This window comes from Peromyscus leucopus, chromosome 11 (genome assembly GCF_004664715.2).
Source record: "Peromyscus leucopus breed LL Stock chromosome 11, UCI_PerLeu_2.1, whole genome shotgun sequence".
NCBI lineage: Eukaryota > Metazoa > Chordata > Mammalia > Rodentia > Cricetidae > Peromyscus > Peromyscus leucopus.
The window spans coordinates 15,526,509-15,544,836 of record NC_051072.1 but is presented as its reverse complement, the minus strand read 5'-3'; positions in this window follow the sequence as shown (position 1 = coordinate 15,544,836).

Sequence of the window (18,328 nt, the reverse complement as noted above, 5' to 3'; positions counted from 1 at the left end):
TTAAGCTGTTTGGCCTATTGGCTCAGCCTTCTTATATTTTAAATTAATCCATTTCTATAAATCTATACCTTGCCACGTGGCTTGTGGCTTACTGGCATCTTCACATGCTGCTTGTCATGGCGGCAGCTGGCAGTGTCTCCCTCCACCTTCCTGTTTTCTCAATTCTCCTCTCTATTAGTCCTGCCTATACTTCCTGCCTGACCACTGGCCAATGAGTGTTTTATTTATTGACCAATCAGAGCAACACATTTGACATACAGACCATCCCACAGCATTAAACTCTTAACTATTTGTTTTCATAAAGTGAAGAAAATTGAGTTTGTTTTTTACCTAAATAGTAATTTGAAACATTTCATGAAATAATAAGAAAAAATAGGGGGGCAAGTTGTGAGTTCTCTAGAAAAGTATGGTCAATTAAGAAGCTTCATAATAGTGAAGAGATTCATAATGATCAGGGGAAGGAGTCTGTCACCTACATACTTATTCACTGAGAAGAAATATGTTAGTCTCCAATGATTCTAGTCCAGTCAATAAGTAAAGAGACCCCATCCAAACACAGCTGGAAGCTAAAGAACTTTATTACTGTGAATATAATGTAATTGACTTTTTTGTTTTTCTTCTTAAGAAAAAAAGAATGACAGGAAAGAAATACCATGTGAACAGTACCTGAAGAGGTATGTATTATTTTACCACATCTATTTACAATAAAGGAGCTCTCATAGTCATCCATTCTAGTGTAAATACACACTGAGAACATTCTTATGTCCTGGTGATTACAAGAAAATATCCTCAACTCCTTGTTCTTGTCCTATGAGGTCATGCAAATCTCATCATTGATTCAAAACTATGGGTAATAGAGATTGTTCCTAGATGCAATATGATGCTACATTTCCAACTCTTTGAAACAGCCAGGTATGTGGGTTATAAACAAAACAAACAACACCAAAAATTTTCTGACATTATGAAGATATCACAGACCATCTAGAATATGAAACTCTTGACAATTATAAAAGTCCATTAGAAAATGGACACTTTCAATGGAATCCTTGTATTCCATTACTAGTACATTTATTATGGAAACAGTTACATGGAACATGGGAGAGATAAACTTATTTTTTTCCTACAGAAGTCAAAAGAATCACATTGCCAGGCGGTGGTGGTACATGCCTTTAATCACAGCACTCGGGAGGCAGAGGCAGACGGATCTCTGTGAGTTAGAGGCCAGAATAGTTTACAAAGCGAGATCCATGACAGGCACCAAAACTACACAGAGAAACCCTGTCTGGAAAAAAAGAAAAGAAAGAGTCACATGTTCTTTTGAATGACTTATGGAAAACAGCAGCTTTCATGTATACATAATTCATAACTTCAAATTCAGTCACAATGTTCATCCTCTAAGTCTCATATGAATATTAGATTATAGAAAGGTACCTTAAATTATCACTTATGTTTCACTCAAAATTAGTAGCTATATTATCTTTAGTGGATGTGATATTAGACTACATAATTTTAGAATCAATTTGAGGCAGAAAAATTAAGAGAAATCTTAGAATATAATTAAATTTAATGCAAAGGAAATTATTCTACTGAATACATATTGTATGACTACATAAAGTAGACAGTCTTAAGACATATTCAAAATATTTAAATATTAAAATCTTATAACCTCCAATCTGCACTGTAATCAAATTAGTACACATTGTGTGTTCTGACTTCCTTTAGTGATATTTTAAGTTTTTAAAAACTGTGTCAATGTTTTTGCATCATTGATTCAATTAATATAAAAATAAAATTAATTGAAATTATATAAAAGAGACAAGCAGAGAAGAACATGACTATATTCCCAACACTGGGGAGTCAGAAGCAGAGAGATTTCACTGAATCTGATAACAGCCCAGAGTACTTAGTATGTTTCAGACCAGCCAAGCTTATATAATGATTCCCTGTCACAAAAAAATAAATAAATAAAATAAAACGAAGATCTTTGGATTATTTCATACTATCTTCAATATCATTTTTGGCTTCATTAAGGGGAAGAACATGGAGATAAAAATATGTAAGTCCTTCCTTTAAAGTAAAACAAAATTTCTATTTGAGTTTCATACTTTAATTATACTGTATCTGTTACATTCATGGCAAATCTCTGATCTTAACCAGAAATGAACTTATACAGTCAAAGCACATGATGAGCTCATTTTTATTAATGGAAACATTGAGTGACTCTCTTTGATGATTCTATTAAGGCGCAAGAGGGATGTTAGGAGATTGGTGAGAAAAGGATTACTATGACCTTCTTTTTAAACTTTTACATAGAGCTATGCTTTCTCCTTCACATTTGTTTTAAGGTGCATATAGGACATTTGGAAAAGTGGTCAATTCAGAAGCAAAACAAAATCCTAGGATACATTGGATAGCACTGTAGATAAACTTGTGCTTTATTTGCTTTTATCCAGACATTTTTGTCACCAGGACACAGCTGTAATATTATCTCTATGGACATTGATTCATGATGAATATCTCCTGTGATTTCAAGAATAAAAGGCACAACTTCATAACTGGAGTCTTTTCACTACAATTACAGACCTTTAACCATAAGACAAAGTACACTGACACATAATAACATTTCTACATTTCTTTGTTAACAACATGGAACAAGTGTCTAAGTTCTATGGGAGTATCACTTAATTGTAGCAGGAACCTTAAAGAGTCTTATTAATAAAATCAAACCTGTGAGCCAGGTATTGGGGTGAAGCTGGAAGATCAGAGACACAGAACAAGCCACAACAGCTACCTCACCTCACCGGATCCTCAGCTGGTCTTGTTTCCTTAGACTGGCGGCCTCTGAGTCCTCATCCATAATGGGTCTCAGCTGAACTGTATTAGAAGCCTGAATGCTTAACCAGCCAAATGCTTTTAGTTTCTGGTCTTCATGCCTTATATACCTTTCTGTTTTCTACCACCACTCCCTAGGATTAAAGGCTCGCTTTCTGGGATTAAAGTCATGTGTCACCATGCCTGGCCATTTCCAATGTGGCCTTGATCTCACAGAGATCCAGAGGGATTTCTACCTCTGGAGTGCTAGGATTAAAGGTGTGAGTGCCACCATTTTCTAGCCTTTGTATCTAGTGGCTGTTCTGTCTCTGACCCCAGATAAGTTTATTAGGGTACACAATATTTTGGGGAACACAATGCCATCACACTTAATATATGTAGCTAAAGCACAGTCTAAAGTGTATTTTGTTCCTGTTATATCTAACATTACACTACAGTGTGACTATACTCAATTGAGGAAAACTTCACACTATGAGTTACTCTTTCTCCCATAATCTTTCACTAACCAGCGGTTCTCAACTTATGGATTGTGAACCCCCCCCTTTTTTTTTGTCATGTACCAAATGTCCTCTATATCAGATACTTACATTACATTTCATAATAGTAGCAAAATTACAGTTATCAAGTAGCAATGAAATAATTTTATGCTTGTGGGGTCTTCACAACATGAAAAACTGTATTAAAGGGTTCAAGCATTTGGCAGATTGAGAACCATTGCACTGAAGTGTAATGCATTATGTTCTCCATGTTGCTGTTCTTTACATATGCAAAAAGGTGGCAAAGACTGCAATAAAAATAATTATCTGCCAGTTATTCTCACATATTATTTGATTAGCTGAAATAGCTCAGGTATGCAAATATAATGTATATAATTATTTTTAATTACTCCCATATAAAATTATGAATTAGCAAACCAGTGGTGGCCAGATGCCATTTTTATAGTTGAAAAGTATTGGGTAATAACTTCTCACCAAGGTTTGTATTTGGTGTCTTTCTGAGGAGACAGTGTGCATTACAGCATGTCATTAATGAAAATTTACCGGTTTTGTTATTCTTATATTAAATGAGTCTAATAATTGCCATACAAGATTCGTTCTCATTTAAAGTGAAATTTTGAATAGTATTTTAATAACAACAGCTAATTACTAAAAACATTCTATAAATTATTTGTTTATCCACTGACCTATCTTGCCTCTATCTCTTATCATATATCATCTATCTATGTAACTATTCAATATAGTTAAGAAATTATTACAAACTTGAAGATCTTACATTATGAGTTGTTTTAAATTAAGTAACAAAATGAGTTATTTCAGGAAAAGATTTAAACAAATATCGCAATCTAGAAGTCAGAGACCCTTTGAAGGCTACATTCAATTTGATACTCGAGTACCCACTCTAACTAGTTAACTGAGTTGACTTCTGAGAATGGTAATTCAAACTTCTGTCAAAACTCCTAGAAGCTGCAGAGTGCATGTTTCTAAATGCATTGCTCTTCTCCACATACCATCTGCACCTGTGTCGCTGGTGAATTACCCAAGGAAAATGTAAGTGCACTGGGTAAAAGATAGCATAGAAAGACAGAATAAACCTCAACTTAGAGCAATTTGGCAGAGCTGCATACAGCTGGGAAGTGAAAGCAGCAGATGGGTTATGTTGACTTCCTGAAATCAGAAATGAGAAGCCTTACATCTAACAAAACATTTGCACTGCCTCCAAGGGAAAAAAATACTGCATAGTCTGAAAATTATAACTAGAAAATCATCAGGTGGCATTCATGAATCTGAACAAGGACAGCCATACAGTTGGAAAGGATTCTATGAATACAATAGCAGAAACTTCATATATTTTTTTTTCTACAAAAACAGTGTTAATGTAGAAGACCTATTTTAGCTTACAAAGAATACCTTCCAAGTTAATTTTCTCATTCAAGTATGGATTATACTGATTCTTGAAATTATACCACTAAAACCAAATATCTAATAAAGTCTAATAAAAAATTAAGATTGGGAGCATGCACAGATTTATATGTTCACTTTTATATTTTTCCTAATGAGCTATTGCGTTCCAATACTATAAGAGTAATGAAAACTGCCTGATGCTTGATAAATTAAATTCAGGGAGTTATTTAATAATGATTTGTTAAAGATGCATTAATATTCTTTAGAATACCCATTGCAGATATTGATGTGATTTATAAATTCAAGTATTTGTTATGTTAAATAATTTCACTTCTTCCTATTATGAAATATTCTGCCATAAAACTCTGATATTACATATACATATATATTCTCCAAAGAGCTATGCCAAATTAAGCTAAATATTTGATCAAGCTCATTAGGTATGCACATATATGTCCTTATACAAAATGTACTACATTAAGTTGCTTCAGAATAAAATCTAGATGCAGAAAGGACAACATTGTTATCCTTTGTTTAATCAGCAGTGAATAAACTCTACACACAGTCTTATAAAAACTAATTTTACATATGTAATTTTAGGGATCAAGATGTTACTATGTTATCACTTGATATTAGATACACTACAGAATGTAAACATTATCTAATTCTCTTCCCCTCTGTCTGTTTGGCTTGATTTTGTGTCAACAGCTGAGGCTTGTGTGAGGATCTGAGTGGCAGGGGTCAGATGCTAAACGGTTTCCCACACTTATTGTGTCCTCACTTACATCATTTTGCTTTTGTTGGTTTTATCTAAGTCACTTGAAATTCCATAAAAATGAGTTTTGCTCTCTAGCTGTCCTTTCTTTTCTATAGAAAGAAAAACTTTTACTCATATTGAGAAGGAAATGAAGAGTTTATATGACTGCTTCTGTAATAAAAAGTGTCAAAACACCTATTTCTCAAATTAGTTTCATATTCCACTAGTGCCATCCTTGTTTTAATGGTCATTTGGCTGTCTGGAATCTGAATCTCTACCCTCTTGAATTTGTTTAGTTCTTGAAAAAATTGCTCTGCTCTTCTTTCTCAAATGGTTCAAATGGGCAATCATTGTCAAGGTGATCTTGAGATACTGAAATAGAAAAAAAGAAATGGGCAAAAATTGTACTTGGTGTAGAGAAATAAAAAAAGAAATCACACTTAGAACTGTCAAGCATGACTTTCTGACAGAAGAGTGCATGTTTCCTAAGTGGTTTAGAGACTTCTCATTTTAATATTTATAAGAAGCCTATTGTCATTTCTTAAATTTAATATTTAACTTGTTTTTTAAAATTATCAAAATAATGGATGTTTTAGAAACACGTGTAGTAAGAAGTTATTCTGCAAAATTAAAGTAGGTGAAATATTTTTCTCATAAATATTTCGTCAAATATTTGAATAGTCATTATTATCTTGAGTTATTTAATAGTGACCTTAGGTATGTAAACATACATATGAAAATATCACGGACACATTGAAATTCACTCTCCTTTTATGAAAACTGCTAATAGAGAAAAACAATTAGTCCTACTCAATGCCTATATACCTCAAAAACCAGCATAGCACGCTCTGCTGCTAAAGACACAGAAGTTCACTTATATATTGACAATAACCAAAGAGTTTTCTAATTGGATTTATATCCACTAAACAGGATGGAATTCTTCTCTGGAACTGTAAACGTATCCAAACACTGCGGGGCTGATGGATCTTAGAGGAGAATATAACATTGACAATTTGTCTTAGCAGTGTAATTCCTTAACTGTACTCTAAATACTTATCTTTAAACACACACGTTGTGTGTATCTCTTATGTCTATTCAATGAAACTTGTTTTTTCACCAATGGAGTCCATTTTGAAAGTTGAAGCTATTCATAGTACAAAGAATTAATGACTGTGGGGTGGCTAGCCACAACAGACACATTTCAATGCAGCTCCTGTACCTAAAGCTCAAGGGCCATTTGCAGACAATGTACAGAAAACTCATGAGTTTAGAAGACCGGGAATTCTGATTTGAGATTGTGCTTTCAGTTATTGCAAGGAAATTTTACTCATTACATCTCACCAAAATGGCTACCTAAACACGACATGAGGAATTCCAACAACAGTTGAGATCCCAACATAGATGGGTACAATATTACTGTGGCCCATTCTTAGAGAAAGAGCTACAACCCATTAAAAAACTTCTGAGAGAGAGAATTAGAACATCCCAGGGATAAATCCCTGATGAGTCAACCAATAGCGAAGGATCGTGCCTTGAAATATGCAGGCAATACTGCAAGAACTCGGAAGGTTGTATTTATGTATTTCTTTGCTTATATGTCTATGTAGCAACAATAATTAAAGAAGATTCTGCCTTGGATATAGAGGTCATCTGAGGTAAAGAGTCATGGGGACAATAAAAGGAAAGAGAGGGAGAGGGAACGATGTAAAAGCAATGAAAGAAGAAAGAATTTTAAAACTAGAGGAATATTCACACCTCGTAAGAGATTATACATTTTCTTCTTTTGGTCAGTTAGCTTCTAATAATAGATGATTAAAATTTACTATGCTATTTTAAATGAATCATCCTTTAGATTAGTACGTATACATTAAAATGTGTTTTAAAGTTAATCATAAATTAATGATTCTTTTACATAAACAACACTATTTTTATTTCTGGATTATGTCATACATAAATTGAATACATAAAGCCATGCATATGTATTTAATTAATTCAAAAATATATCTTTATACATATTTCACATAAAGATGGATTTTTATTTTTTGTTCAAGCTATTTTAAAAATAATTATCTTCTTAGAAATGTTTGTCATAGGAACAATATATATTTTGGTGTGTTGGTTACTATTTTATATATTGATATTAACTTTAAAATTAAATTAATTTGAAATGAAAAAATTGTATATTTGTGTTTATACTTACTTCTACTAACTCATTCCCTATCCTTGAACATTTATAAATAACAGGTTTGCTACTGCTTCGATGATTCCTAAGATATGCTTGCTTTTCTAATGTCATAAGTCACATTGCTATTTGAATTACTCAAGAAATATTAACCTAATAATAAAGGAAAGTCAAACTGTACATTACTTCAATATTAAAACCTATCAAATAACTTTTAGCCGGGCAGTGGTTGGTGCATGCCTTTAATCCCAGCACTCGGGAGGCAGAGCCAGGCGGATCTCTGTGAGTTAGAGCCCAACCTGGGCTATAGAGTGAGTTCCAGGAATGGCGCAAAGCTACACAGAAACCTTTTATTTGCTTTTTTTTACCCAGTATACTCTTAGAACAACTGTACAGTCTTATAAATAATATATTATTTTAGAAAGAAAAGAACAGATAAAATAATTGTTACATACTACTAATTCAAATTGTGTGTATTTATTTATTTATTTATTTATTTATTTATTTATTTATTTATTTATTCCAGAGCTTAGGACTGAACCCAGGGCCCTGCACTTGCCAGGCAAATGCTCTACCACCGAGCTAAATCCCCAAACCCAGTACTATAGTTCACAATATCAATATCAATCCATGTCCTGAAATTCAAATTTATAACATCAAACTTAAATGCTTAATGTCTACTAGATGTCTTAAATGTCTATTAAATATCTGTCTCAAATGTTTATTAAATATCTGATAATAAATACTGTATAGTGCAATCTGCTGATTTAAAATGCAAATGTTCTTCCTCCAGAGATTCATAAATATGAACGTTTGGCCTAGTTTGTCTTGCTACTTTCAGAAGAATAAAGAAAGCACTTAAGAATCCAAACCTCAATGGATGAGTTCCAACATTGTGGGTGGGCTTTGAAATTTTTGTCCTGGACCCATTTCCTGCTCCTTGTCTCTGCTTTCAAGGTACAGAAGAGCTGTGTTTACCCTGGTTACTGAATATTATGCCTTCCTCACCACTTTGGACTGTAGTCCTGAAAAAAATATAACCCAACATAAAATCTTTCTCCAGGTGAATTTGGGTCATGGAACTTAATCACAGCAACATAAAGTCAATAATGAAAAGAGTAACAATTGTTTGTGTTCTAAAACCTCAATTACGTGACATGCTCTACTGAAATCAATAGTTTTCATCATTTGGTACTTTTATTCTTCAAAAACTGGTAATACTATATATTTAAAGTATTTCTAGATTTTCTTTCTCTTCCTCTATATCACTTCTTCGATTATTTTTCTACTTTGATTTTCACTATTTTTCAAAAGGTTACAATTTTATTTAGCTATTTCAGGTTATAATTTGTTTTGTTACTTGACAAGCTAATATTTTACCGATATATAATCCACTTTTTGTTTTAAATTATGACAATTTCAATTACTTTTTTTTGACTTAGTCTTATGATATACTTTCTTCTACAGCTTTAATACATATTTCATATTTCAAGTATTTAATTTCCTGTGTTGTTTGGCTAGTACTTGTCATTTCATTTTATTTCACAAAGTGCTTGTCAAGAGAAGTAATTAAACTAAACATGCTTTTGTACTGTTAATAACTATGATGAAAACACTTATAGTGCTCTACTTTTGAACAAAGAATCATTGACTTTGGGGTCCTTTCAACAGAATCTATTAAATTGTTTGTTGAGGAATGTTTATGAGTCAACATATCAGAATCTCTTATTTCATTCATGACATTTATAAATTCATAACATAATCACTGATATGCACAAACATCCCATACTAACACAAATATCAGAGTACAATTATTTGGTTATGAAGTTATAATGTTATGTGAAGACAGAAGTTTATGACTACCCTTAACTTATTGAATATTTTAGATTTGTAATAAAATAATATACCTATTACTTTTCTGATATCTAATTAGATTCTTATTTCTATCAGTAGTGAAAGAAACCTTAATTAACCTGGGGTAAAATAATTATTTTAGTGCACACACACACACACACACACACACACACACACAATACATTTACATCTCAAATTAAATAATGATACAACATTTAAAATGTGATTAAGCAGATAATCCATAGAGCTAATTACCTGCCAAGAAATTCCCAATCACAATGTAAAACTAAACTTCACTATTGGATAATATTGGTTAATTCACCTAAATATTGTTTCCCAGTTTACTGACAAGTTAGTGAAAGTGAGAAAAATTCAAATTACAACGAAAATAATTAAAGAAGATTTTTGCAGTTTAAATACAAAAAGCAACACACAGGTACAGGCTGTTGTGTGAAAATGTAGATAGTCATGTAGTTATCATTTTGGAAGACCATATCTTTCATGAGACAGAGACCAGCTAGAGGAATTAGATCATTTAAGAGGTCTTGGTGAATTTCTTGTCCTTGTCTTCTTCATTGTTATTTCTCTGAAAAAAAAATACATAATTGTTATTTTCAAGAAAGGGTAGAAGGCATTTGTAGCCACCCTACAGATGTTCAAAATTATCGATCAATCAATTACTTACAGAATCTAATATATTACATAAACTATTTTCTTCCTTAGAAATGCGTCACCAACTTGTAGGTAATGTCAACCTGTCTGAGAGAAACAAATATTTGATTTCAATGCTGAATGGGGAAATTAGATTGTAATCCAAACATGAAGTTTATGGGCCTTGTTTGAAAAATTCAAACTGTTGGTCATTACATTGTTAGTTCCATACTGCCCAAGATGATAAGAAGAAGAAAATTTCCTTTTATTCTAAAGTGTTTACTTCTGTTCCTTGAGAAGTAATGTTAAGTGTTGGCTGAATCCTATCACCAATTACATCAAATATAATAAATATGAACACAGAAATCAAACAAATGACTTTAATTTTTCATATGTCTTTTAGTGCAGGTGTTCTCAGCCTTCCCAATGCTGTGGTGTCTCCCAACCATAAAATCATTTTTGTTGTTACTTTATAACTGTAAGTTCGCTACTATTATGAATCATAATGTAAGTATCTGTTTTCTGATGGTCTCAGGTGACCACTGGGAAAGTATCATTTGGCTCAAGTGGGTCACAACCCACAGTTTGAGACCCACTGTTTTAGTCTTTTGTTGATAATATTGCTGTGACTGAAAACAAAGCAAAACAGAAACACTTTCATTTAAACTCCAGACAGAAGAAATTCTAAGGGTAATAGACTGAATGTCACTTGTATTATTTAATTAAAATTTCAATAAAAAAGAGAATTATTATTGAAGTTAATATCACATCCATTGGTTTGTGTATTCTTGAAAACAGACAAAGTGGTGAGGTGAATTATTTCCATTAGGTCAATAAAGCAAGTGAAGGTACTTGCAATTCCAGAAGCTGACAAGAAAGGTGGATCATGCTTTGGAGTTATGCTTATGTTCCACTATTTTTTTCCTAGTAGAGTGGGGTACGGTAAAACCAGGGAAAATGCTAGAAACTTCTGTATGCCGATTTGTATGATACACTGGCCTTAGCTAATACAAAGTTTCCAAGTACATTTCAAAAGGACAGTTATTTTCATAGGAGACCTGAAATGTCATGAGATGAAAAACTGAGAAAAAAAAAATAAAACTGGTAGAAATGTCAGACCACAGTTCTAATTATCTTTTCATGGTCATCTGAAGATTGACAAAACGTGGTGAACGTTGGGTGAGAACTATCCATTGGAGCCTGGGAAGGTCACCAGTCAGTACACAAATGAAGGCCCTGAATTCTCTGTCTCCCTGAATATATTATTAACAAATAGTTCAACACTGTGGACTAGGGCTTCTCTAGCCCCTCTCCGGATTAAAGCCCCATGTACTAGCCAACTTTACTCAGAACATCAGACAATTTATGCATCTGGGAGGTGCATGAAAGCACATTCCATCAGTCATTGGAAAAAAGCTCTGTGATGATAGGGTATTCACTGATCTGATCACAGGGGCAAGCCAGTTCAGTTCTGGCACCCTCTCCACTGTTTCTAGGCCACAGCCAAACACCAGGCAGAGCTCCAGGCATCCAGTCAAAGAGAAGACAGATTCTATGAGCAAGTGCATCAGGATCATGATGGGGAAACCTGCAGAGACGACAAAACCAAACTAGTGAGAACTCATGAAAGTTGGATCAATGGCTGTGGAGCCTGCATGGGACTGGACTAGGCCGTCTCTGCATGGTAAGACAATTGAGTAGCTTGATCTACTTGGGCGGGGGTGGGGGGTGGGGGGTGGCAGTAGAATCAGAATCCATCCCTGGTGCATGAGAGGGCTTTTTAGAGCCTACTATCTATGATGGGACACCTTGTGTAGCCTTGAGGCAGGGGGAAGGGCTTGGACTTGCTTCTACTGGATGTGCCTCCCCATGGGAGGTCTTGCCTTCTTGTGAGGGAGGGATGGGGGGTCCGTTGGGGGAATGATGGCGGGTTGAGAGGAGGAAAGGGGGGAATCTCTGATTGGTGTGTAAAATGAAAAAAAATCTTAATAAAAATATGAAAAAAAAGCATATTCCAAAAACAGTTCCACTTTTTTTTTTTTTTTTAAGAAACTGAGGACACAAAACTCTAGTCTTTGTTTCTTGTATTTTCTCACAATTTTCTTCAAACAAGTCCATTCTTGGAACATGTTCCAGCAATACTAGTTAGGGATTTTATTCCATGGAGGAAATTTTCTGACATCATAAGTATTCTTTAACAACCTACAGTTAATTTTCTGAGGGGAAAGACATTGTGAGATTTGCCCTTTCTTCCTTAACATGTCTATTAGTATTATGCTTCTTCAGGTATTATTTAGGCACCCATATTGTTGAGTTATAATGGATGAAGTTTCCTTGTCATGGCTAAGAGATAAAATTACTCACCAGGTCCTCTGCACTATACTATCATTTTGTCCCATTTTTCAAAACTATCCCCTGAGCCCTGGGAATGATAATCACTATGTGAATCTCTCTACTGGGTCTAGGCACCCCATCACTTGTTTTCTGTATTTAGACCAGTTGTGGTTTTCTGTAATGATCTTTTGTTACAAATAAAAGATTCCTGGATGAGGGGTAAGAGCTAAAATTTCTCTGGCTAAGGCTTGGTGCTTTAAGTTAAAATTTAAGGAAAAAAATAAAAAGTAAGCATGGAAAATAATTTTGAAACATAACAATATTCCACACCATAGTTCATAATCCTTTATTTTAAATCTTGAACACTCTTATAGAGCTGAGAAAAGAAAAGTGTACAAAGAAAGAACCTGAAGCCGGGCAGTGGTGGCGCATGCCTTTAATCCCAGCACTCGGGAGGCAGAGCCAGGCGGATTTCTGTGAGTTCGAGGCCAGCCTGGGCTACCAAGTGAGTCCCAGGAAAGGCGCAATGCTACACAGAGAAACCCTGTCTCAAAAAAAAAAACAAAAACAAAAACAAAAAAAAACAAAGAAAGAACCTGATTGGCTGAGTCTGCCAAAGGTTTCTTTTACCATGCTTTCTAGTTCTCAGCATGTGGTTTATAGAGATTTAGCTGCTGTCACTGCCTGGGAGCTTCTTGGTGATTAGGGGTCATTAGGCTAGGTCACAATTTGTGAAGAGTCACTTCATTATACACAGAGGCATTTTTGAGTTAATTTTTATATTTTTAGAGTGATACAGGTACCTCTTCATTCAGTTCACACCACAAATCTTAACCCACCCTTAGAATCCCAGATGATACTATGTGAGATATTGGAAAATTATTTTTACACTAAACACTAAATAATAATAAAACCTAAGCAATTAGAGCTGTACTAATTTAATACTTATTTTTTAGTTAAAGATTATTTAAATATTAATTAATATAATAGAGATACTTAATATAGTTTTTAATACAGGAAAAAGGGAAAGAAGTTAAGGTTAATGGATGAAGAAAAGTGATATATTAGCACAATGGAATATTATTCAACTGTTAAAAATAAGGACACCAGGAAACTTGAAGGCAAATGGATGGATCTAGAAAAAAAAATCCTTTGAGTGATGTAACCCAGACTGAGGAACACACACATGGTATGTACTTACTAATAAGTGGATACTAGATGTAAAATAAAGGTCCCAGAAAGACTAGGTCACAAGGAGGGCTCATGGTGGGGATACCAGGGAAGGAGAAATAGAAGAGTCTTTGTGAGTGGACTGAGGCCAGTGAGGATTGGAACATGAGTCATCAGGTCTGGGGAGGGGCAGATGGGAAGGGTACTGAAAGAGACTAGGATAAATGGGGGCAGGGGGAGGAGGGAGCATTTCAGGATCAGGTAAAAATCTGATGCAAGGGACTCTCCCAGGAAACTACAAGGATGACCCCAGCTAAGACTCCTAGCAAAAGTACTGAATTGGCCATCTCCTGTGTCAAGATTGATGCCTAGCCTAGTTATCAGAGAGGTTTCACCCAGCAACTACTGAAAACAGATGCAGACCAACAGACCAATATTAAGCAGAGTTCTGGGAATCTTGAAGAAGAGGAGCAGAAAGGTCTGTAGGAGTGATAGGAGTCAAGGAGACCACAAGAAAACAAACAAACAAAAACTGACAGAATCAACAAACCTGGGCTCATAACATTCACAGAAACTGAACCAACACCCAAGGAGCCTGCATTGGACTGACACAAGCCTTCTGCATATATGTTACAGTTATGTAGCTTAGTCCTCTTGTGGGACTCATCACAGTGGGAACAGAAGCTGTCTCCAACTCTTTAAGTGGCATTTGGGACCCTACTCCTCACATTGAGTCCCCTTGCCCAGCCTGAATATACGCAGAGGTAATTAGTCTTACTGCAACTTGATATGCCATGTTGATACTCATAGGAGACCTACCCTTTCCTATGCAGAAATGGAGGAGGAGTGATCTGTGGGAGGGAACAGAGCAGGGGTGGGAATGAGGGACCCAGAGAAGAGAAGAAAGAGGAAATTGCGGCCCAAATGTAAGAAAATAAATTATATATATATATATATATATATATATATATATATATATATATAATTTTCTCCCAAATGTACAAAGGAATTAAATTGTACAAAGAAATTAAAATAAAATGACCAGCTTTCTTGAAAACTTCCTCAAATGATAACATGTGGGAGTCTTATAGGATAAAAGCATATTTCATATTTCTTATTTCTTCAAAAACCAAAAATTGAATTCACATATACATCAGGAAAGAAATGCAAAATCTATAATGGAGTTGAAACTAGGAAATGTTAACACCATCATCCTTTATGACTCATAGTTCCTATTGTATAAATCCATACTTCTTTATTATTACATATAATTTAACATACTATATTTTGTTTCAGAGAAAACCAATATTAGTAGTAATTTTATTTACAAAATTTCTGTATAACCAAATATGTGGATTCATATGAGAACAGAATAACTTGGTATATTCAAATTTGCATTTTAGTATCATATAATACAGGTATTTTGAAATAGCATAATACACATTTTAATTTCACATGTTATTTTTCTTCTCTGATGCTTTGATTATGAATAATAGTGAACTATTTTTGACGATTTCAATATTTTGGGTATAATTAAAATTGTGAGAAGTTGTTATAACAAATAAAAAATGAAAACAAAATCAGTAAAAGTGGCACAATATTAATTCAAATTAAAACCTTAGTTGTAATTACTTAGGAATGCAGTGATTGTTTCATGATTAAGCATATGATTTAATGCAATCCATTCATGAATGAATATATTTTTCCTTTGGATAAAAGGCAACCATTAATGAATTAATTTAAGATCTGAAGCCTTCACTGAATCAAATAGGTACTATGTAACATTGATAAATGACTTTTAAATTCTAAGTGATTTTTCTTCCTTAAACACCTCATAAGGCATTTGGAGAGTTGTTAGCACTGGAATAAATATCCAAATCTATGTGAGTCTAACAAAATTCTAATGGCTAGTTTACTTCAGGACAGAGATGAAGATAGCCAATCCCTCCTACTCCTGATTTTTTTCTACAACCTAAACCTTCTTATCTTTTTAAATTTTTTTTTTATTTTATAATTTAATTTGACATATCAGCCACGGATTCCCCTGTCCACCCCCTCCCTCCACTCCCCCTGCCACCTCCTAGCCCCCCCCATCCCCACCCCCCATTCTCATCTCCTCCAGGGCAAAGACGACTCTGGGGATTCAGCTCAACCTGGTAGATTCAGTCCAGGCAGGTCCAGTCCCCTCCTCCCTTCACCCAGGCTGAACAAATTGTCCCTGCGTAAGGCCCAGGTTCCAAACAGCCAGTTCATGCACTAAGGACAGGTCCTGGTCCCACTGCCTGGGTGCCTCCCAAACAGTCCAAGCGAATCAACTGTCTCACTTATCCAGAGGGCCTGATCCAGCTGGGAGCTCCTCAGCTATTTGTTCATAGTTCATGCGTTTCCATTCGTTTGGTTATTTGTCCCTGTGCTTTTTCCAATCTTGGTCTCAACAATTCTCATTCATACAATCTCTCCTCTTTCTGGCCAAATGAACTCCCGGAGCTCTACCTGGGGCCTGGCCGTAGATTTTTGGATGAGATTTCTAGCATGACAGTTAGGGTGTTTGGCCATCCTATCACCAGAGTAGGTCAGTTCGGGCTTTCTCTCGACCACTGCCAGTAGTCTATTGTGGAGGTGTCTTTGTGGATTTCTTCGGACCTTTTGAATAAGAGTTTTGCTAAGAAAATTATTATCAGTAGAGAAGTTGAATGATCATCCTTATAACATTCCATCATTACACATTTTTAATTATCATAATCTGAAATAGGCTATCTAGTTTAAGATATTAATAAGATAATTAATAATTTGCATCTATACTTTTTTAAGATTGATTGATGATTTATATTTTTCTAAATGTTGGTTAAATATTTGAACTAATTCAATAACCCCAGAGTACTCAATAACCAACATATAAGATATAAGTAGATATAGCAGGCATGCTAAACCTCTTGGTGAATGTTGGTACTTACTCATATGCCAAATATATTGTTAAGTCTTTTTATTTCTGAGAATGTCATCCTTTACTTTTTCTAACTCTGACTTAATGTTGGCTACTACATAGAACACTACTATCCTTGTCATCTATCATTAGTTATTGATTACTATTATATTATCCATGTAGACTTGTATTCATCAATAAAGAATACACCTCAGTTTCTAGTATGTACACAGTTACCACTTGCAAATTATTGCAAATCTGCTGTCACAATATCATTTTTCCCTCTCAGAAAAACACGATAGTATACAAATTCTGAAACATGATTGCTTTATCATATAATGTGGGATCAGCTCACAAGAAAATTGCCTGAAAAGACAATTGGCTTCTATTTTTGAGAGATCAGAGTAGATGAAGGACATGTGTCAACTTTTATTTCTTTTTAAAACTCAAAATGCAAATTTTACTGTTCTAAGTTCCAATGGTGTGGGAGCCTGTTCTCGGGTTCCTTGTGGCTTTACCCAGCAGGTCCACATGGAGGATGATTAGGACCACGGGCCTGAGTGCAGGTGTCTGAGATGGTCTGCACTTGGCTGTGCTGGGGGAGGAGGTCTTTTGCTCCACCCCTTGGTGTCTCTATAAAAACCCTGGGCCAGAGACAGTCGGGGCCTGTTGGAATAGGTTCCAGGCCCTCTTGAGGCTATCCTTTATTTTCTATCTGTTTATCTCTGCAAGATTCTCCGCTATAAATCCTTCTATCTAATATTTCCTGCTGCTCACACTTAAGAAAACTCTGGGGAGCTGTGGGTTTGGTGGGTAAATGCCCCCACAGAATGGTAAGGGAATTAATTTCAATTTTTGAATTTGTGGCTAGTGTCAAAGCAATAGCATTAGTTCTGCAGATTTTCATCCCAAGAAGTAAACACATGCCTACTGAATCATGTAAGTCAAGCAAGAAAAACAGAACAAAATCAAACATATAAGTCACACTATAAGCGCTAGCTTCACAACTGGGTGTTAATCATTAGTTGAAATGTCAGTATTTATAAAAAATATTTCAGTCATATTTTGAGAAATCCGGTTTTTGAAAAAAAGAATCAAGCTCTACAGCACAATAGAATCAACTGCAAGGAAAAATTATCTAAGAAAGACATTTTGAAATAAATCTCATCAGTACATCCAGGTTCTTTGTGTGGGGGTTTAGATTCTCACTAAGAATTACTATATTGATTTATTGTTGTGATTACATAAAATAGATCACTAAATATTTAAATATAGTGTTGAATAGAAATAAATTGGGGCGTATCAGCACATCTTTTCTTCCTAAAGGACAATTTTCTCTATTTTATGTCAAACTATTACATATAAACTGCAACAATTCAAGTTATAATAATACCTCTTACTCTTCCGTATCATTTAGTCATAATATCCAGCCTTAAATGGGAGTTCTGTGGCTCATTAGGAAAATAATGTCAACAGTGAATAGTGTTCACACTTTTATTAAAAACAAAGTTTAGGAAACATCAGCATTTTAGCAGTAGAGGAGATTGAGTTAGTTGCTTTGTTCATTTGAATGACTGACAAAGAAAAATAATCCAAATTGTGACCCCGAAGCCCTGTGAAGTATCATTTTACTGTCACATGACTTGCTGGAGGCCTTGACCAGGGTCAGAGGTGTGAAGCTGCCGCCCAGAAGAGACTGACCACCAAATGCTCTTCAAGCAAGT